Source organism: Adiantum capillus-veneris, chromosome 1 (assembly GCF_014529385.1).
Source record: "Adiantum capillus-veneris isolate H3 chromosome 1, ASM1452938v2, whole genome shotgun sequence".
Classification (NCBI taxonomy): Eukaryota; Viridiplantae; Streptophyta; class Polypodiopsida; order Polypodiales; family Pteridaceae; genus Adiantum; species Adiantum capillus-veneris.
In genome coordinates this window covers 85,976,961-86,000,377 of record NC_140931.1, presented here as the reverse complement: position 1 = coordinate 86,000,377, position 23,417 = coordinate 85,976,961, and positions in this window count along the sequence as shown.

Below are 23,417 nucleotides of genomic sequence, written 5' to 3'. Positions count from 1 at the left end.
GCATATCATCACCAAATTCAATAATAATTTTTCATGGACTCAATGAAACATTATTAAGGGTCCATGTGATGCCCTCATGCCTCATCGATTGGAATATATGCAAGTTCAACAACCAAGGACCCCACTTGGAAGACTTTGAAAGGGATAAGCCTTTAAAAAAATGGAGACCCCATGTAGATAGAAACACCTCCATTCAACCATATTATTTATTTCTCTTCTCCCTATTTTCACTCAATATAAATAGAGAAGAAAAAGTAGTCCCACCATATAAAGAATTCAAAAAACCCTAAACCTAATTAGCCATACAAATAAGCATACTTATGCCTAGAGATAATTCACTTGGAAATGCTATAAATAGAGTACTTCTACATCACTTTGGGGGGGCTTATCTATTGAGAGAAGAAGAGCTTTAGCTACTTAAGTGTGTGAGGAAGCCCTCGTGTCAAGTCCTTATGTCAAGATAATCGCCAGAGCTAGGCTCTCCATTTGTATGGTCTACTTATCTATCTATAACAATTGGATTTGGGCACACATATTCTCATTATCTCCTAAATCTCTTGACAATTCACAAATTGGTGCTCATTTTGGAATCTTCTTTAGCTTGCCGAAACAATTGAAACGTCTACTTGTGCTAACACTTGTGTATTTTCCTTTGAGAGTTTTTGTTGATGATGGTGTTGAGCATTGGTGGTACTTTGTTGGTCTAGGTTGAGGTTGGATTGGAGATCCCTCACTAGAGTAACAAAATCATCAATTGGTTTGTGGTTGTGTATGTGCGTGCGTCTATTTATGCTCAAGTGTTAGTGCCTTTGTGAGTTTGTTTCATGAATTGTTGCAGGTAAGTCTCTCCATTTGGTATGTTAGTATGTATGATGGGGATGATCGTACAAAGACGTGTGTAAGCTCAAGTGTGATGTTCATGTTTTGATATGTCCTAACTCATTATAGTTAGTTTTCCCTTTGTCTTGGTTTTTTGTGGGTTTGGTTTGGTCTTTTGGCCATCCATATATATTTTTTTGAGTGACACGGGAGCCTAGGTGGTGCTTAGAGGCCACTTCCTTGTTGCTTGCTCCGGACCGCGCGCCTCAGTATAAAGCCGTTTTATGGCTATTATGTGTTATTGAGATAGTTTATGGGCTGATTAGGAGTACTTTTTGGCATCGACATTATCTCGGTTTTTTAGGCATCCATCTCCTCACAGGTTCTTGCATACATATAGGACATCCAGGTTTCTTACAGTTTGTAGTGTTTTGCATCAACACAAATTTATGTGGGAGTAGTTGATGCTCATATGCATTGTTTTGGCACTTTTGATAGTGCTTGAGCTCTTTTGAGAGCGGTTTTACTCCCCGCAGAGATCTGTTTACTGCTTGCACAATTTGTTTGGTGCCTGTTTGAGCGCGTATACTGCACCATGCAGTATTGTTGAAAGTGGATGTATGTTGAGTTGCGGAAACTACCATATGTATCTTTTGTGGAGCCAATTTGGCTTGTCTCTAGCAGTCGCGGCTGTGTTTGAGACTCGATTCGGAGGCCCTTTCTAAGACTGGGCTGGTTTCTTGTCTGCATAACCTTTTGTGAGGGTTGATAGCGTGAGGTTTTCTTGAGCTGGGGGATTCTCGAATGTTGAGATCCTTTCGGTGATATAGGTTGCTGGAGTACCCCTTTTTTATGGCCTTGTCATAGGACATGTATAGAGAGGGCTAGGTGCATTTGACGCCGTGTTGGCAGTCTTGGGTCAGCTTTTGACTTTTTATGCACAGTTAGTGGTTGATGCACTTGTTTTGTGCTTTGAGAGCATTACTTTTGATGCGTTTCTAATCTCTTGTGATAGTTTTGGATTGAGATTCTGTCAATTTTTCTGGGGATATTTTTCCCATAATTACCAATGTTTATGACCATATTATCTTTAGCTTGTAGCCATGTTATCTAGTGGTGAAAAGGATATTTACAATATCCGGAAATGTGATGGGACAAATTTTGCTATCTAGAAAGAGCAGATTCAAGATGTTCTTATACAAAAAGGCCAACTGGATCCTATCATGGAGCGCCCAGAGGGCGAGTATACAGATGTTGAGTGGGAGAAACTTGATGCTAAGGCCAAATCTGCCCTCCGTTTGCATTTGGCCAAATCTGTGTACTTTACTATAGTTGGAGAAAGGACTGGTAGAGATGTATGGGATAAGTTGTGTTCCAGTTATGAGAACAAAAGTGCCACTAATAAGGTTTTCTTGGTGAAAAAGCTGTTTGACCTTCGTATGAAGGAAGAGGGCACTATTTCTACTCACATTAATGAGTTCAATATCATTTTCACTCAGTTGACCACTCAGGGTTTGGTCTTTGATGAGAAAATCAAATGTATCTTCTTGCTATGCAGTTTACCCTTGTCTTGGGATATGTTCTATACTGCGGATTAGAAACTCGGCACCTCGTACCGGTCTAGTGTATAATGAAATCCTTGGGAGTCTGTTTACCGAGGAGATTCGCAAGAAATCTCTCAAAGGCAAGAAGGATGGTGATGCGTATGTTGCTAGTGATAGACAAAGGGGTCGCACTCAAAGTCATGCCAAAAGCAAGGAACATGGAGGCTCACGCAGTAAGTCTCGGGGGTTCTATGTGTAATGTTGAGTGCTATGACTACCATAAAAAAGGGCATGTGAAGAAGGATTGCAGGAAATGGCAGCAAAGCAAGAAGGATAAACAATCCGGTGAAACTTCTAAGTTTGATGATTCAAACAAGGGGAAAGAAAAGTTAGAGGAGATCAATGTGCTAGATTCTTCAAATGCTCCTATTTTAGAGACTCTTCCAGTGGTTGTTATGCCACTTACCTATGACGTATTGGTCTTCACAGCAGATCTACCTGTTGAGGCTCTTGTTACAGAAGATGCACAGTATGCACAGAATTGGATAGTAGATTCTAGTGCGAGTTTCTATGTGACACCACATAGAGAGTGGTTCTCTACTTATTCTCACTCTTGTGGAAAAGTGAAACTTGGTGATGCTTATGAACTAGACATTGAGGGTGTCGAAAACGTCAAATTGCATCTAAGAAATGGTACGTACTTTACTTTATGTAATGTCACACATGTGCTCAAGTTGACTAAAATCTTGATTTCTGTTGGTCATCTTGATGATTTGGGCTATAACACCACATTTGGCACTGGTTTGTGGATAGTACTCAAAGGTAATCTTGTTGTACTCAGAAGTCAGAAGCATGGTACCTTGTATTTTATGCATGTGTCAGATGTTGGTCATGATTACATATCTATAGCCGAGCTGCCGTCTACTGAGTTGTGGAATTGTCGGCTAGGCCATATTAGCCAAAAAGAAATGAGAACTTTGACTTGTTTGGATACTTACATGTCTTGTCTTATGTTGGCTTTCTTGTTTGTGAGCATTGTATCTATGGCAAACAAACTAGGTCTGTACACTTACCATCGGGTCAAAAGCACGTTGAACCTCTAGATTTAGTGGATAGTGATGTTTGTGGTCCTATGTCAACCAAATCTCTAGGGGGGGGGGGCAGCTATTTTGTGACATTCATAGATGACTCTACTCGAAAGGTGTGGGCTTATCCTTTGAAACATAAGGATCAAGTTCTTCCTGTGTTCCAATTTTTTTTGGCACTTGTTGCAAATCAGTCTGGCAAGAAACTCAAGAGGTTGCGAACTGACAACGGTGTAGAGTATGTCTCCAAGGATTTTGACAATTTCTGTGCTAAAAAAGGAATTAAAAGGTGGTTTACTGCACCATACATACTAGCTCAGAATGGAGTTGCAGAGCGCATGAATCTTACAATTCAGGAAAGAGTCACAACCATGCTTTCTAGAGAAAATCTCACACAAGGCTTTTGGGCAGAATCCGTCTTGATTGCAGTGCACATTATAAATTGTTCGCGTAGTATGCCATTGTTTATGAGATTCCAGAAGAGTTATGGTCTAAACAAAAGCCCCACTATGAGCATCTACGTGTTTTTGGTTGTGAAGCTTATGCTCATGTGCCTAAACAACTTTGCCAGAAGTTAGAGCCAAAGTCACACAAATGTATTTTCATTGGATATGGTGCAGATGGAGAGATGGGATATCGTCTCTGGCACCCGAAATCTCGTCGATTCATCCGTAGTTCAGATGTGATCTTCAATGAGTCAAAGATGCATAAACAACCTATCAAGGAAATAGATATACAGATGGTCTACTAGAGTCTCTCGTCCACCTGCAAGTTTTGAGCCAGGTCTTGATTACATTATGTTGACCAATTGCGGTGAGCCAAATTGCTACCAAGAAGCCATGATGACGGATGATGTGGTGAAGTGGGAGAGGGAGCAGGCTATGGAATCTGAGTATAACTCGATTCTGGCTAATGACACTTGGGACTTTGTAAATGTACCAAATGATGTGAAAGCTTTACCTTGCAAATGGGTTTACAAGAAGAAATTTACATCAGGTGATCCAAATCCAAAGTACAAGGCTAGACTTGTAGCCAAAGGGTTCAAACAGCAAAAGGGAATCAATTTTGATGAAATCTTCTCGCCTGTGGTCAAGATGACAACACTTAGAACCGTACTTGGTCTTGTAGCAATTGAGGACATGGAACTTGTCCAAATGGATGTGAAGACAACATTTCTTCACGGGGATCTCAATGAGGATGTTTACATGCAGCAGCTTGAAGGGTCTGTTCAGGAGGACGCATCTCATGAGGAGCTAGTATGTAAGCTCAAAAAGGCACTTTATGGCTTAAAGCAGGGTTCAAGGCAGTGGTATCATAAATTTGATGCATGTATGAGGTCTCAAGGATATAAAAGGAGCAAAGAGGATCACTGCTTGTACACAAGAAAGCTAGATGATGGCCCAATGATCATTCTAGTTTTTATGTTGATGACATGCTTATAGCTGGGAAATCCATTGCGGAGATTGCCAACTTGAAGAAAACACTTAGAAATAATTTTGCAATGAAAGATTTGCGGGATGCTACACACTTTCTTGGCATGGGAATCAAAAGAGATCGCAAACGTCATATTCTTGAGTTATCTCAGGAAACATACATTGAGAAAGTTTTGCAGCATTTCAATATGCAGGGGGGAAAGCATTGAGTACCCCAATGCAAGCATTCTTGAAAATCAGCAAGGAAGATGCACCCAAATCTAATGCTTAGCGAGATAAAATGGATAAGGTAGCATATTCTTTAGCAGTGGGCAGTCTCATGTATGCTATGGTAACTACAAGGCTAGACATTGCTTTTGTAGTGGGAGTGGTGAGCCGATATATGGCAAATCCTGGCAGCAAGCATTGGGAAGCAGTGAAGCACATTCTTAGGTACCTCAAAGGTACGACCTGCAGGTGTTTACACTTCGGGAACAGTGATACATCCATCGTGGGTTATGCGGATGTAGACTATGCGGGTTGTGTTGACAATAGGAGATCAACATCTTGCTATGTTTTCATATTTGCTAGAGCAGCAGTATCTTGGAGGTCATGTCTTCAAGATTGTACGTCGTCCTCCACTATGAAAGCAGAGTATGTTGCATTGTCGGATGCAAGTAAAGAGGCTGTATGGTTATCTTGCTTGGTCAAAAATCTTGGCATTGACGAGACTCCAGTGATATATTGTGATAGTCAGAGTGCACTTGCATTGGCAAGGAATCCCGTGTTTCACTCCAAATTGAAACACATTGAAGTTAGGTATCATCTCATGAGAGATTTCTTGGCCAAAAAGCTCATTGATTTGGTCAAGGTACACACTGATGATAACCGAGCAGATGATTTGATGAAAGGCTTAGTTTTGGAGAGGTTTACACATTGCAGTGAGTTGATGGGTATAGGTTGAAGCCACTAGATTGCTTCACGGTTGTACATACCAGGTCACTTAGGCTGCATTGGCCTTCAAGTGGGAGTTTGTTGGAATTCGGGCCAATTGGCCGGACATCCCACTTACTACTAACCCATCTACAAACTTAACTATTATACACTTATTCTTTAATATAACAGGATAAGGAGCTATGATAACGTTGCTGTCCGTTCCACCCAAAGCAGGTCTCTCTCTCTCTCTCTCTCTCTCTCTCTCTCTCTCTCTCTCTCTCTCTCTCTCTCTCTCTCTCTCTCTCTCTCTCTCTCTGCTCTCACACTTGCACTTGCACACGCTTCCCGTGGCACCTTCAAGAAACCCCCTTGCTTTCTTTCATCAACCCACCCTTGTAGCTCATGCTTGAATCTCATTGGACCCCTCCAGGCCTATCCGCATTACAAGCAACAAGGGTATCCTTGGTACAAGTGTTCCCCTTTCCCCTTTGAGAGAGGGGACTTGATAAATGCAAAGACAATTAATTAAAACTCCTAAATTATCATTGGACCCCTTGGTTGGCCAACCAATAGGCTTCATGCAAACCATGAGGGAAACATGAGGAGGAACTTGACAAGTGTCCCCTTTGCTTTCTTTGTACCAAGTAGGCCTTGTGTGAGTGTGTGGATGTTCTCTCATCCCCTGTAACATTTAATGGCCTAGTAACTTGTGTGTAGCAAAAAATAGCATGAATATAGTGAGAATTTCATTAGAATAGATTCCTAATGAGAATAACAAGAGTGCTTGGGTGGAGAGAGCAACAAAAAGTATAGGACCTAGTTAGATAGCATAAACAATACTTCAAAAGAGAGAGAAATTAAGCTATTGACAATAGTTGAGGACCGGATTTACATGTATCCGGTCCCCCCTCCAACAGGCTTTGTATTATGGTTTCTCCCATCAAGAGAGACATTTTACAATACAATTCTTTGTGTTACTTCAATAATAGCTAGTGCAATGAAGATGGAAGCTTCAAGAACTAAGCAAAACACTTATAAAACACAACATCAATTCCCTCACAGTCTTAGACCCAAGACCTCACACACCTTCAAAGATGGTAAGAGCTAGCGGGGTATGAGAGTAGATTGAGAGGAAGAAGGAGTAGTCTTATGAGAAAGATGTACATCTCCTCACATAATCACTCATACTAGCATAGCTTAGCTTAGTAAGTAGCATGGTAGAGGAGATGAGCATTCATTGAAGCTTGGCTCTTGGTTGGATTTGCATCACAAAGCCAAGAGTTGTTGGTGTAGGCCTCCCTTCTCACAAGATTGGAGTAGGTGATAAGATTTCCATTAAAGCTTGAGAAGGAGAGAGAGAGTCTTCTTCCTTCACACATGAGTTTGTGCGAGTGTGTGTGTGTGTGTATAATGCCTTGATAAAATCAGCCCCCTCTGTCTCTTGGTCGACCCCTCTTGCTATTTGCTCATGCTACAACCCGATTGGCCCTTTCCAGGCTTAGCCAATGAGTATTAAGAAGCATAAGTGATAGCCTGCAGACATGTGTTCTCCTTTTCCCTTTTGTGAAAGCTTTAGGTAATTAATAAATGCAACTAAACTCTCATTGGACCCCTTTGCGTCCTGGACAATAGGAATCAGGCAAGCCATTGGGCTATTGAATGCTCATTGGACCCCTTGGGAGACTGTCCAATAGTCTTCTAGAGAGCTTCATTCTTATTGGTTCTTTTATCAAGTGTTTTAAATTAATTAAACTAGATTTACTCTAGCCTAATTCTCATTGGTCCACCTCCATGGCCATTTGATTGGATTTGAGTATACCTTGTGGGCATCTGGGCTAGGGAGCTGACATGTGTCCCTCATTCCCTTTGTGTAAAGGAGGCTCGTGAGTGTGTGTTTGTGTTTCTCTCTCATCCCCTACTTGCAAGGCTCACACCCTCCTTTGTAGAACTTGGGAAGACTTTTTTACACACATACAAAGCATCCAAATTTCCTAAGCTTGACCATTGGACACAACCTTTGAATTTTGGAACCTTAGCATTTTGGAAGTCTTAATGGGATGAACCTTAGGGTCTTTTAAGCCCATTGTTGCACATTGCTCTTTTGCAGATGCCCCCCCCCCCCCCCCCCTTTGGATCCCTATTTTTCCTCCTTTGGATCCTTACTGTGGCCGGTCTGCTAGCTTAACCAATATTCTAGCCTTTTCTCCCCTTGTACTTTCCCATATTAAATGATCAATTTAACATGAGAAAATTATTTAGGAGAAGTAGATATTAGTTATTATGACACTACCTCTCTCTTGAAATCATAGTCGTCCTCGACTATGGGATAGAGAAGATAAAGCATATTCATTAGGCCTTTTCTTAGCGGGTAGAGGATCCCTATGTCACCCTACGACATCATTCCAGAATGGATGACTAGTCCATTTGGCACTTGAGAGCCTAAACTGCCGCAAGCATGTCTGCAGATTATTCCTATCAATCTTTCATCGTAGAGTGACAAGCCTCTACTTGGTGTTTGGGAGACGTCGTCTCCGCAAACCTGATCTAAGCATGCATACTACTTCATTTTTGTGCACAATAAAGAAAAGAGAGTCTTATAAGATGAAAAATTTGTTCATTTTTAACATTTGTACATTTGCTTACTCTAGGGAAGCATTGTTAGCATTGACAAGGTTTAGGTTATCCTTTAATTGTATGCCTTGCATCCATCTAGCATCTTCAAAAGGATAATTCTTAAACTTAATAAGATATCATCGAATAGTCTTACCGCCTCTTAATACCTTGTCTTCATGTCGGAGAACGGACTTGGGTTGTAGAAACTCTTCTTGATCGTTGATCTCCGGTGGGTCTTCAATAGTTGGTTCTTGTGGTGGCTCTCCTTTGTAAGGCTTTAGTAGGCTCACATAAAAAGCATTGTGTATGAGCCAATGACTGGGCAACTTGAGTTGATTGGCTTAAGAATCTGGAAGGGACCATAATACCTTTTTGCTAACTTAGCATAGTACTTTTGGTGTCCCATAGGATTCTTGCCCGTCGTGTGCCTGAATCGAGCCTTGGGAAATAACCATCTTGTAAAGTAATGGTTCCTCTTTCTTCCCTAATGCAAGGGCTGAAATCACATCTCTAAAATCCGGATCAATAGCATACTCATCTATCATACAAGATAGATCATTGTGAGTTGCTATGGAAACCGCATTCACTCTCGGCCTTCTTGAGAGTGCATCGGCTACTTGATTATGCTTGCCACCTCATTTTCCCACCTCAATTTTTTTGTCGGAGAGCTTTGTCTGCATCATGAAGTACTTAAGACTTTGGTAATCCATTCGCATAATGAAAGGAGTCCCCCATAAATAGTGCTTCCATGAGTCTAAGGCATGTAGAAATGCAAGGAGTTCCTTTTCATATATGCATAGATCTTGCTCAACAGGATCAAGCCTTCGACTTTCATAGTCTATGGCATGCTCTTCTTGGAGAAAAATAGCTCCAAGGCAATCACCACAAGCGTCACATTGGACCTCAAATGGCTTTGAGAGATCCGGTAGTGTAAGCACAGGTTGAGAGATAAGCTTTTCTTTAATATTTTTGAAAGCATTGTTCTCCTTGGTAGACCATGTATACCTAACATTTTTCTTTGTTAGATCATGTAATGGTCCTGCTATTAGTGAGAACTTTTCTATGAAGCGTCTATAGTATGCACACATACCTATAAAGCTTCTTAGTTCATGAAGATTCCTTGGTTTAGTCCATCCTTTTATTACCTCTAACTTTGATGGATCCATTTGGATGCCATCTTGAGAGATAATGTGACCTAAATACTGAATCTGTTGTAAAAAAATTCACTTTTCTTTCAATTTACATAAAGTTTATTCTCTCTTAAGACTTGAAATATTACCTGGAGGTCTTGCTTGTGTTCTTCTAATGAATTAGAGTAGGTGATAATATCATCAAAGAACACTCCAGTAAAGGTTCAATGAGGCCTAAATAGCTTCTCCATCAAGCGGTTGAATGTGGTTGGTGCATTGGTCAAACCAAAAGGCATGACAATATATTCGTAAAGACCAAACGTAGTGTGAAATGAGATCTTTACAATATCTTGATCACCTATCCTTATTTGATGATAGACAATTTTTAGGTCAATCCTACTGAAGTAGGTAGACTCTTGTAACTTATCAATAGGTCTTCTATCCATGGAACGGGAAACCTATTCTTGATAGTGATCCTATTTAGTGCTCTATAGTTGACACACATACGATATGTGCCATCTTCCTTTTGTACTAATAGCACAGGTAAGCAAAATGGAGATGAGATAGGCCAAACCATGTCCTTCTCAACTAACTCATGCACTTGCCACATAATCTCCTTTTATTGAGCTTGAGAAACTCTATAAGGAGGTTTATTAGGTGGTGAACTTCCTGGAAGAAGGTCAATTGCATGGTCATCATTGCCTCGTTTAGGAGGTAGCTCACAAGGGATGTCGTCAATAAAGACATATTGAAACCCCTTGAGAAAATTGAATACCTATAATTCTTTGTGATTGTTTATATTTTCTTTTGTTAAAGCATTAGGTTCATTTTGAGAATCTTTAACAAAAATCATGTACACAGAAATAGAGCTCTTAATTGACTTATTGAAAGCTTGCGTATGTACAATGGGTATGGTGTTACCCATTTGGTTAGCATCTATGTACATATATTTTTCCATAAACCTAAAGTAGATTTCCTTTCAGGGAATTTAACATTGGCAACCATGCGATCAAACCATGGTGCCCCTAGGATCACATCCTCGTGCTTGAGGGGAGAGATAAATAAGTCCTCTTTGTCCACATAGCTTTGGACATGGAGCCTCAATTTCCCGATTAAGGGAGTGATTGAAGCTTCTTCCCCCTTGAAAGCACCATCTGCGGGTAGGACATCTCCCATCTCGTAGGCTTGTATTCCTAGCTTGGTGGCCAACTCTTTGGATAAGAAATTGTGAGTAGAACCAGGGTCAAAGAGAATAAAAGCATCATGTTCTATTTCCTTTCCCCAAGCATGGCATAGAGGAGATCCTTTGTGATGAGTTTCCTCCTCTTGGATTTCGAACAAGGTACCTCTAGGAGGTTCATGGAGGGTGTTCTGTTGGAGACAAGCACGGTATGCATGCCCTCCCTTGCTTGCAGCACTTGAAACAGCGGTTATCCTTCCGATAATGCTCAAGCTCTTTAGGAGAGAGTTTATTTTTGCCTTTGTAAACTCCGTTCTCTTTAGCTTTGTTGGAATTGCCCTTAGGAGACTTTTGGACATTGTCCTTCCCCTTAGGCTCATTGGAACCCTTGTTTGCCATGGGCTTAGAATTTCTTTTAGCCCCTATTTGTAAATGATTTGAGAAGCCACCATAGTATGGTGTATAACCGCAGATTTGGTGCGTGGCCTTTGGGAGTTGACATACTTCCATTTCTTCAGTTAAGCCCGCACAAAATTGTTGCTTTTGCTCTCCAAAATCTAACTTTTTGAAGTCAATGGCTTTGAGTTGTAGGTCCCAAAACTTTTCTACATATTTGTGAATGGATTCATAGGGAGAGAGTTTCAAGCTTCGCCATTTGTTGACTACTTTGTCTTTGGCATCGGTGGCCAAGAACTGCTTCATAATGGAAGCTCTTAAAGATTTCCATGTTTGTGGAGCTTCACGGTTGGCCGTAGGCTAGACCACCATTGCCTGATGAACTTTTGAAAGTGCATAGCTACATGGCATAGCTTAGAGGACCCCATGAAGCCCTCATCTCCAAACGCCGCATCAAATTGTTGGATAAAGGCCAAGACTTTGTCCGTAGCACCAAAGGTGCCATCGTAAGTAAGGAAAGAGATGCTCTTCCCCCCCTCCTTGAAACTCTTGAGCTTGGATGACCTCTTCCACGCGGCGTAGGATTTCCTATGGCCTCTTCTTTTTGATGGTTCAAAAGTTGCACCATCGCTTTCTTCAGAGGATCAAGAATTTAAGGAAGATGGAGAAGAGGGTGAACTCTTTCTCGCCTTTTTCTTGCCTTGATCTTCTTTGTCTTCACCATCACTTTCATAAGAGGAAGAGGATGAAGAAGATGGAGCAGAGAGTGTCCTCTTTCTTGCCTTTTTCTTCTCTTGCTTTTTGTCATCCTCTTTAAATTATGGTGTGGAGAAGTGTGAAATGTTCTTCTCTGTTTTGGAGGTGATAGAGAGCATTCAGCCTGCCGTCTTCGTGGAGCCATCTCCATCAAGGTGGTAGGAGACTCACTTCTTTCTCGTTCGTTCAGTGGGGGATCTTGAGTTCTCCTTTGAGAAGGAGATGCGTCATCAAGAAGAAAATTTTTGAGCCCTTCGTATGGATCCTCTTCTTCTTCCAGAATCGGAGAGAGGCCTCTTATAAAAGTCTCACAAGGAAGCTTCCTAGGTATTCTCTCATCATGGTGGGGAACTTGCAGAATCCCATGATCACAAAGCTGCCGTTGCACTTCACTTTGGAGGGATAGATTTCCCATGGCTTGTTGAAGCCTAGAAACAAGATAGTTAACAAGCATATGGGATCATTAGTAGACTGCTCATTAGCAAAATCAAAGTTAGAAACATTAATTTCACTCTCTTACTATTGTCATCCATTGTAACAACTTTTAGGTGTAAACTTTCTAGGTGTACTTTGGCACTTTAAGCCCTAGTTGCTTCTCCTCTTTACCCCTTTAGAAAAATCACTCAAGCTACTGTACCCGTGGCTCGAATACCATTAATTGCAAGGAATAGAAGAGAGGGTCGTTCAACACCAAAACAACACCGGCTCTTGTCAACCTTCTAATAGCTCGATAGTGGTTAAGGCATAGGCAAGCTCCGTAGGATTCCACTATTAAGACCATAGCTCTAGACAGTGATGCCCCGTTATCTGCATGAAGGCAAGCACACTGCGAGGTTGAAAAATACCTATTCTACTTACTCACATGAAATTAATAATACCAACCATTTATAGCTAGCTCGAGGATCTCCCTTCTTGAGCAAGAAAAGAGAAACCTTGTGCTTTGATACCAATGTAACATTTAATGGCCTAGTAACTTGTGTGTAGCAGAAAATAGCATGAGTATAGTGAGCATTTCATTAGAATAGATTCCTAATCAAAATAACAAGAGTGCTTGGGTGGAGAGAGCAATAAAAAGTATAAAACCTAGTTAGATAGCATGAACAATACTTCAAAAGATAGAGAAATTAAGCTATTGGCAACAGTTGAGGACCGGATTTACATGGAGCCGGTCCCCCCTCCAAAAGGCTTTGTATTATCGTTTCTCCCATCAAGAGAGACATTTTACAATACAATTCTTTGTGTTCCTTCAATACTATCTAGTGCAATGAATATGGAAGCTTCAAGCACTAAGCAAAAAACTTATAAAACACAACATCAACTCCCTCACGGACTCAGACCCAAGACCTCACACACCTTTGAAGATGGTGAGAGCTAGCGGGGTATGAGGGTAGATTGAGAGGAAGAAGGAGTAGTATTATGAGAAAGATGTACATCTCCTCACATACTCACTCATATTAGCATAGCTTAGCTTAGTAATTAGCATGGTAGAGGAGATGATCATGCATTGAAGCTTGGATCTTGGTTGGATTTGCATCATATAAAGCCAAGAGTTGTTGGTGTAGGCCTCCCTTCTCACAAGCTTGGAGTAGGTGATAAGCTTTCCATTCAAGCTTGAGAAGGAGAGAGAGAGTTTTCTTGCTTCACACATGAGTTTGTGTGAGTGTGAGTGTATAATGCCTTGAGAAATCCGCCGTCTCTCTCTCTCTTGGTCGACCCCTCTTTCTATTTTCTCATGTTGCAACCCTATTGGCCCTTTCCAGGCTTAATTAGCCTATGAGTATTAAGAAGCATAAGTGATAGCCTTATGACATGTGTTCCCCTTTCCCCTTTTGTGAGAGCTTTAGGTAATTAATAAATGCAACTAAACTCTCATTTGACCCCTTTGCCTCCTAGCCAATAGGAATCAGGAAAGCCATTTGGCTGCTGTTGGACCCCTTTGGAGACTTTCCAATAGTCTTATGGAGAGCTTAATTATTTTTGTTTCTTTATTCAGTGTCTTTAAATTAATTAAACTAGATTTACTCTAGCCTAATTCTCATCGGTCCACATTTATGGCCATCCAATAGGAATAGAGTACACCTTGCGGGCTTCTGGGCTAGGGAGCTGACATGTGTCCCTCTTTCCCCTTGTGTGTAAAGGAAGCTTGTGAGTTGTTAGAAGCTAGACACACCCCACGACATCTAACTATTCGGAAGATTATTCTTTTTGTAATTATTCGTTCATTGAGGAAAACCTGATTTTTCACCTTGTAATTATTGGGACTTATAGAAGTTTCCAGATTGTATCCCAGTTTTGATAGTTAGATTGAGTAGATGGTTGATTTTGGAACTTTAGGGTTTAAGAAATTGTAAGGTATATATACCACTTTTTGACCTTAATAAAAAACCTTCTGTCATTTTAAAAACAAGTTTTGAAGTCTGTGAGTGAGCGTACTGTGTACGAGAGAGAGAGAGAGAGAGAGTGAACTTCATCTTGACGCTACGTGTGCTCCGGTGGTCGGAATCGAGTGCGGAGAAGTGCACCGTGTTGCCCCCGACGAGAGCTACATGCCGATACCTACATTGCGTGCGTACGGTCCGGTTTTGCGAGCTCCTTCTACGAGCTTCATCGGGTGTTTGGGTGAGCATACGTTGTCCGATTTTGCATTGCAGCATATCCACGCATTCACATTGAGTAGAACTACACATTAGGCACTTTAGATTTCAAAAACGAAGACCTGAAGATTTCGGCCAGACATTCTACGTGTTTCTGCACCAGGTGTTTTGGGTCGGGATTTTGGTTCATAGACCTTAGGGAGAGCGACCTATTGGTATTAGTAGGATCTCCTTCAAGTTCTATGGTGTTTCGAGATTGTTTGATGGGTGTTGGCTCTAGAAAGCGTTGTAGGAAGTTTCCTCTTATGCACTCTTGAAGGCTGTGACTTAGACAATTAGAAGAGACCTCTGTAGGAATTAGTTAGGAGTCGGTCGAGTGTAGGTTGAAACCTTATGCTTGCTTCCATGCGCCTGCGGGTCGAGATTCGTCCTTAGCTAACATTATATGTTAGGTGATTTCTCGTTGTGCTGACGTCCGTCACGGCGTATCCGTCCAACATTGGCGCCGCTGCCAGGGAGGAAAACCTTAGGTAGGTGATTGAGACTAATCCTTGAGGATTGGGATTTTTGGCTTGCCAAGAGTCTCGGTTTACATTTAGATAGGATCAGAGGGTGGAGGACTCTCTAGGTCTTAGAGGGAGTCTAGGAAGCATGTGTCTCATCTAGATCCTTCGACTTAGGTAGATGAGGTAGACTTAGGTAGTTTTAGGTGGTAGTCGAGTTCTAGAGTAGGAGTTGGAGTGGTAGAAGTGGTGAGAGGAGAGCTTGAGAGTCCGGAGAGGCCAAAAAGCAACCAAAAACACCATTATCACCATTTCATATGATAGGTAGGAGTAGAGTAAGTAGGACATCATGATTCAGGATCTAGAGCATTTTATGCATGTACACTTGCTTGGTAAAGTCATTACAAGTTTCTAAAAGACGCAAAAAGATGTGAAAGTGTGTTTGAAAGCCTAATTGAAGTCCAAAAGTTACTGTGAGTGTTTCTGATAGGTCTACAGAGCATTAGGAGCATTCTTGTCAGAAATATTTTTTATTTTAATCCAGGAGACATCCTACGCGTAGGATATCTACAGGCTAATCTGGGAGGAATTTTAGGATTTTGAGCTGACCAGTGTGTTCAGAAGGTAGGGTTTACCCTAATTTCAACTGGAAAGTGGAAAGTTGACCATATCTTGACAGGATAAGGCCAGATAGACTGAAATTGCCAAACATCCTACCCAAATAGTGCCAAAACATTATTTTGAGATCAAAACCATAAGATGGCTACATGAGCATGTCTTGCATGATATATTGAGTGACTGAAAGGGGTTTCACCTCATTTGGGTGAGAAAATTGGGTTCAAAGCAGACTTTAGCACTTTTGTCTGAAAAAGGCAAGAACAACTGAAAATTGGGACTTTTGACATCCAAACCAAAATCTAAGCATACCATTGGGTTATTGACATCAAGGGGAAGTTGTGGGATAAGTCTGGGGTCAAACAGGCCAAAAAGACATCCTACGCATAGGATGTCTTCTGAGTGATTTTGGACTCCAAACTAAATTTTGAGTATACCAAAGTGATCAGCAACTCAAGGGTGTTAAGTATGGATCCTGATTTACCCTTGTAATTTTCTGTGGTAAAAGCGCACATTTGTAAGGCCCCATTATGAGGAGAAGCCATCGTGCGTGAAGGAAAATCACTCACCGGAAACCAAAATTTTCACGGACAAGAATCAGGGGCAACTTTAGAGGCCTTGGGGGCGGAGACCCCCGAGACTTTTTTTTTTCGCCGGAATATTATGGCCGGCCGACGGCCGGAAAGTGGTCGGAAAACAGCTGGTCGGTTGGCCGGTAGTCAATGGCCGATGGCCGGTGGTCGGAAGTCAATGGCCGGTGGCCGGTGGCAAAATTCAAAAGCGGACTTGTCTTCTCAAGGGTGGCCACACATGGGCGGATTGGAGGGTCCGATTTGGACTTATTCGCACAAGGACGGCTACACATGGCTGTCTCTCATAAGAGAGGGCAGCCTTTTTGGCCTATTAAAGGAGGCCATTTCTACACACATTTCATAGTGTGAAGTTGATGCAACAAGGTGAGTGTGAGGTGGTGAGAGTGAAGCAAGGCGGGAGCTCCATTAAGGGTATAATCCCTTTGTAAACTACTTCTTGTTTTGAAGTACTAAAGCCATTGAGTGGCTGCTTTTTCGTGGACGTAGCCCACATTGGGTGAACCACGTATATCGTGTGTACTCTCTCTCTCTCTCTCTCTCTCTCTCTCTCTCTCTCTCTCTCTCTCTCTCTCTCTCTCTACTCTATAATCTCGTGTATGTAAATCTGTCTCTCTCAATTAAGTAATCTACTCAATTATCTATTTAGCTACGTCTTATTTCCTAACAAAGGGGAGCCCGGGCTTTGAGTTTGAAGCCATTCTGATGAATAAGACATCCTACGTGTATGATGTCTAAAGCAAGAAATTGAAGCCATACTTTGACAATGAGCATAGCCAGTTGTTGTATAACCTAAGGCAAGCCTCCTAGTCAATTTTGGTCCAATTTGGAGTTGATTAGACTGATTAATATCAGCAACAGGCTGTCGGAACATATTTCTAACTCATTGACCAGCTAATAGGTGTCCAAATCAAAAAGTAAAAGCAGTTGTAAGCTCAACACAACAAGGGGAAACCACAATGCAAAAATCCATGCAAAACATAGCAAGAGACATCCTATGCGTAGGATGTCTATTGAGGCATACTGCAAAGAAAATTTGACCTGGCATAGACAGTGAGATTCTATTTGGCTTAGGGGTTCCACAACTTCTTTCAAAAGTGAATTTGGACCTTGTTTGCCCATTTGACGAAGCAAAGACTGAATTCAGACTTTTTCGCGTAAATTGACCAACTTCTGAGGGTAGTACTGTTTCACATTAGCAAACTTAATCCAGAACATCAATAGTGTATAAAATACAGTAGTGGTTGGGATTAACTCTCCAGTTATACCAATCATTACTAAGATAACCTCTAGCAAATAAATGCTTTGATTCGATTACCGAAATTAAAACGCTTGTGTACAGGTACATTCAGCAACAAAGCAAGAAGTTGTGCAGAAACTGACCCTTTGCCAGGTGAGTGGTTGGAATTGTGATAAATTGCATTGATAAGTTTGATGAATTTAAGATCAGGAAGATACATTGTTAGAGACCAGAAGGTGGCAGGTGACCAAAGTAGATTAGTGTCCACCGAAGAGAGTGTAACTCAGGCAAGGCTAGATCCGCTAGCACCGATTATTGAGGAAGGTAGTGATACTGACACTTTGTCAGACAAATATTTCTTCATGATGGGTAGTCAACAGCGAGGAGGTTTCACCTATGATGGACCTATGCGAGGAGGAAGCACCTCCCAAAATCCTTTGAATGATTCCAAGCTCACGGTGATCTTCTTAGACGGAACAAATTCGAGAGGAGCCCTAGTCTATTCCGACTATCGAGGCCGCAAGTGCATTTGTATCGAAGAAAGGCCAGATCAAAGATTAGAGATAATCCGAGTGTATGATGATGGAGATAGATTCCGAGATGAAAAGGGGAAACACTATTTAATAGTTAGTAACCCTGAAGATTACAACAGATATGGAGATAATGTGGCGAAAGGGAAAATGGTTTCAGAAACTCAAGAACCGCCACCAAACATTGATTGGCTCGGAGCTATTTTTATGTATGATAAGAAAACAACCAGGGTTCCAACTTATAACGAGAACGTGGGAATCTACAAACATGAGAGTGAGGGTATGGTCACTTACTTTTGCAGCAAAGAACCATATGTAAATGAATTAAGCAAAGACAAGGTTCTTTACTTATTCTCTTATGAAGCTGCTACGGGGAAGGGTATAGTTTTTGTTGATAGATACGGGCGAGAACACCAATGTATTCTCCCAGAGGAGGTAGAGAGGGCAGCAGGTCCAGGAGCATCAGCATATGCCCCTGAGGAAGTGCCAAGAGCCACCTACACCCCAAGCAAGTCAACGAATCCTTTTTCAGATGAGCATGACACAACCTCACATTCCACCCAACCGCAAGCATTCAACAACCAATACCAGCCATCATTGCAAGCATGGCTTCTACAGAGTGCAATAATGGAATCAGACCGAAACCGAGATGGTTATCAAGCCGCACGAGGGCTCAGGGATTTGCAAGAACCACCACCCTATTCAAGGTATCAGGCAGAGAGTAAGCCAAAGACTCAAGGGTTGACAGAGCCTGGAGGACCACCCATAGAACGAGTTCGAAGAGAAGAACCACCTCTGGCGAGAACCGTTAGAAATTATGGCTTAGGAGCACCACTGGGAGAGGAACCAGCCTATTACAGAAGGCCTAAGGAGGTATATCGACTAGGATGGGGGGATCCAATGATGAGGTTTGTAGACCATCAAAGAATTAGACCTTCTCAAGTGCAAAAATGGGTAAACAAGAAATACACAGGAAGTAGAGACCCAAGAGATCATGTAGCAGCCTTTGTGCGTGTAATTAGAGCTGAAGAGGTGTTAGATTTTCCTACCCAATTTGCAGGGTTTGGACTAACCCTAGAGGATGATGCTGCCACTTGGTTTGACTCTGTGGAGCGTAGAGACTTTGAGTCAATGGAGGAAGTGTTTAACGAGTTTATCGAGGAATTATCTCAAAGGGGATTAGCTCATAATACCGTCTCACAGATCCATAAATTCAAACAGAAAGATGGAGAATCTGTACGAAAGGCAGCCCTAAGACGAAAAAGATATGTTAAGTTCTGTCCTGTTGAAGAACTGCCAACTCAGTCCAGACTTATGTTGATATTCATCCAAGGACTAAGGAATGCAGATCTCCAGAAAGACTTACATACGAAGAGGAGCACGACGTTGAATGAGTTGACCAAGGAGGCTCTTTACCTTATGGACGATTGTGCGGTCCACAAAGAAGGGGAGTTCAAGGACCTTGATGACGATTCGTCTTCACAACAAAGTGGAAGCAAGTCTTCTAAGACAGCACCGAAAGGGGAAGTAGCAGTAAACCAGGAGCAGCTTGTAGATAAAGTGCTAAAAAAGATCAACTTGTACGCCAAACCCCAGGCTAAACAGCCCAAGTGGTGTGCTATTGAACAAAAATGGACAAACCATGGGACCGAGGAATGTTATTATAACAAGGGATATGTGAGAGAGAGACCTTACGCTCCCCAAGCTCCAGTAGCTTTCCCTCAAGTACCACTGATGCCTAGATATCAAGAAGGAAACTTACCAGGACCTGTAGGTGTAGAAAGACCACAACCGGTGTTGGGGCAACAACCACCCCTACCAGGATTATGACTAGTTGGTATAAGATATACACCAAAAGTAACTGAATCTGAGGATAAGGCTTTGGTGCCTATGCATGCATATTATGAAGATCCCGATGCATATGCGGCAAAACCTGTCTATTATCCACTGGAAGAACCCTCGACACCAGAACCATGGAGCATGATAGGAAATACAGGACCACCAACTGCTACATAGGCAGCAGGAGAAGGAAGATATAGCTTAGATGAACGAACATTGTTGTTCATAGCCAATGGAGGCATGGGCGGACAGAGACATGCTTACTAACAAAGAGGAGCTCAAGGAGCACCTCAACAACCCAAGGGACCCTGTTACAAGTGTGGTGGAGACCATTGGATGAGAGACTTTCCTCATGATGAAATCATTAGAGTCAATGCGTATTGTCCAGAATGTGGAATTACTCATTTGATTACCGATTGCCCTAAAAACCCGAGCAAAGGAGCAAAAACCACCTTGAACATGTTAGAAATAGTACCGTCCAGTGGAGGATTGGAAAATGAAACAATCATACCTATTTAGGCGGTAACACGAGCCCAAGCTCAGAGAAGGACGAATGAACCCATAGTTGAAGAACCGGAAACCGATGCCCAAAGTTCAGAAATGAAAAATCAGAGAAGCACTTGGAAAGCTAGAAAGGCGCTTAGGAAAGCCAGGAACGAACGAGAGCAAACATCCCTATCCGAGGAGTTGAAACATACAAAGGATAGATTGGAGCGGTTAGAGGATCTAGCTAGATTAAGCTCCCACACCACGACAATCGTAGCACCCAAGGAAATAGCAGAGCCCAAGAGTGCAGGATCAGGAGGATCTGTACAGGCGAACATGGTAAATGAGCAGCTGGATGCACTGCTAAAAGCTTATGAAGCTAGACTTAAAAAGAACCAAACCCAGAAGCAAAGGTGGATGACTTATCCATATGCAAAAATAGAAAAACAGAGGTTGGATATGTGTAAAAAGATGATCGAGACGGCTCAATCATTGATGGAAGGCCCGCTGGGTAAACCTGCGAATTGGCATGAGGCACCAACTCCAACCCCTATCCAACCAACTTTAGAGAAACATGTAGAAACAAAGCAAAGACTCACTCATGCCTATGAGTCCAGAGGAGAGCCTATCATAGTGCCAAATACCACAGATGGGACAAGTGACGGGTTCCAGACTAAAATAGTGGCAGAAATGGGTAAGGACTGTAATGGTCTAGATGATTTGTGGAAGCAAATCCGTGAGGCCAACGAGGCTAATAGGATGAGTAACCACCTGAATAGCACGAGAAAAGAAACGAATGTGACCTTACCTCCTATTGAAGAATTTGAGGCAAGGTCGCAAATGAACTTTGAGATACATTCACAAGGGGGAGACCAAGGATCAATTAGTTCGGGGCACAACCAACTAGACTCGTTGAAAACTTTACCCTCTTACCTCGGAGAGTATGAAGCCAAGTCGGAGGTGAGAGCAATACCATCTCAAAGACTTTCTTCTAACAAGGTGATGGATTCGCAAGGATTGATTGAGTTGTTATCCACCCCGGTGCCATGCGCAATCACGTTAGCAGAAATCCTAAGGTTAAGGCCAAACATGTGGACCACAGTAGGAAAATGCCTAGAAAAATTTGGAGTGAAACACTCCACCTTGAAACTACAAGAAGGGATCAGAGAGTTGGACAGGCCTCAACTAAACACTAGGCCAGTACCATTGAATAAGGTTGGAGAATATTGCGAGGGAGAAGATGGAAACACCACGCTACCGGTAGAATTCCAAGGAGTAGTTTCCAAAGCTATTCTTGACAGTGGAGTGGGAGTTGCTATCGCCACCAAGGAAATCTGGAAAAAATGGGGAAACCCATCTTTGAGGGCTACCAGAATGAAACTGCAATTGGCAGATGGGTTCATGGAGAATCCACTAGGACTCTTAGAAAAAGTGATTGTCACTTCGTGTGGAATCGAGTATGAGCATACATTTGCAATAGTTGATTTCCACAAAAAGAACAATTATGAGATCATCTTGGGACGACCATTCATGCGACAATTGAAGATGATCCAAGATTGGGGTTATGACCACATATACCTCAGACATGGCGAGACAACAACTAAAATACACCTGAAAGACCATAGTTACAAAGATGTGAACTAAACACCTGTGGAAGAGTTTGATTCGGCTACAGCAGCAGGATCGGAACTACCAGCATGGTTAGGGCAACCAAAAGAGCTATGGATGTGCGGAGCTTCACATTGTCGAAGCTTAAGAAGACAGGAATGTGTCTTAGAAAGAGAAATTGAGGAAAAGGAGTATATTCTAGAACCTTTCCCTGAAGATGCCTTGGAACCTCTAGAATGGAAACACATTCTAGCAACATTGGATGTCTGTACCATTACTGACAGTCCAACAAAAAATTTTTGCAATACGGATGGCTATGATGTGTTACCCTATTACATGGTAAGCGTTATACCACAAAAAGAGATGGTAGAACCACCAGAACAAGAAGAGTTTTACAACTCCTCTGAACATTTGGAAGTAAATGATGATGCAGATAATGAGTGTTCAGACACCTCAAGTGAGCGTGGAAATGAAAACGAGAATATCTAGTTTTATGATTTTGCTAATCAACACCCTAGACGCTAAGAACGCTATAGGAGGAAAAGAGCAGGAAATAAATCAAGAGAGAACTTGATGCACATGATAAAAGGTAAAACTCACTATTTGATGCTTGTAAAAGCAAAGGATTGTCTAAAAGATCAAATATCAGGAAGATTCTCAAAAAATCAAAAAGAAATAACGCGAGAGGAAATAAAACAGGTATGAAAAGCTAAAAACAAAACAAAATCTCAAAAATAAAAAAAAGAAACAATAAAAGACCAAGAGTGGACCAAACTGGAGCGTAAACAGAAATACCAAGAACTGAAACGGTCTTTGAGAGAGATATGGACTAGTGAAGAAGATAGTGATGGTAAAGGGGAGTCAGAAAAGGGGAACATGATTGTACCATCACACTATCGGAAATTTACTATCCAGGACATAAAAATCATCATTACGATGGGCCTGAAAATACAAAAAAGATAGACCTCGCAGAACCACGTGAAAAGCCTTAGCCGGTCTATATAGCTAACAATTTAGAGCCTGAAGAGGAAGAAGAGCTAACAAAACTTCTCAAGAAGTCTAAAGATGTGTTCGCTTGGTCCTATAAAGACCTCAAAGGAGTTGATCCATTGATATGCCAACATATGATTCCTTTGAAATTGGATGCAAAACCTAGCAAACAACGTCCTTATACATATAATGACACATTTGTTAAACGAATCAAAGAAGAGATTGATAAACTGATGGAAGTTGAATTCATCTATGAGATTGAACATACAGATTGGGTGTCACCCATTTTCGTAGTTCCCAAAAATAATGAAAAACTGCGAGTGTGTGTAAACCTCAAGAAGGTGAATACAGCAACCATAAGGGATAATTATCCCTTGCCAATTACAGAACAAGTACTTGAGCGAGTGGCCGGGAAACGGGCTTATTCCTTTCTGGATGGGTTTTCAGGATACAACCAACTAGCAATAGCAAGGGAGGATCAACACAAAACAGCATTTGCCACAGAATGGGGGATTTATGCGTAATGAGTTATGCCATTTGGCTTAACTAAT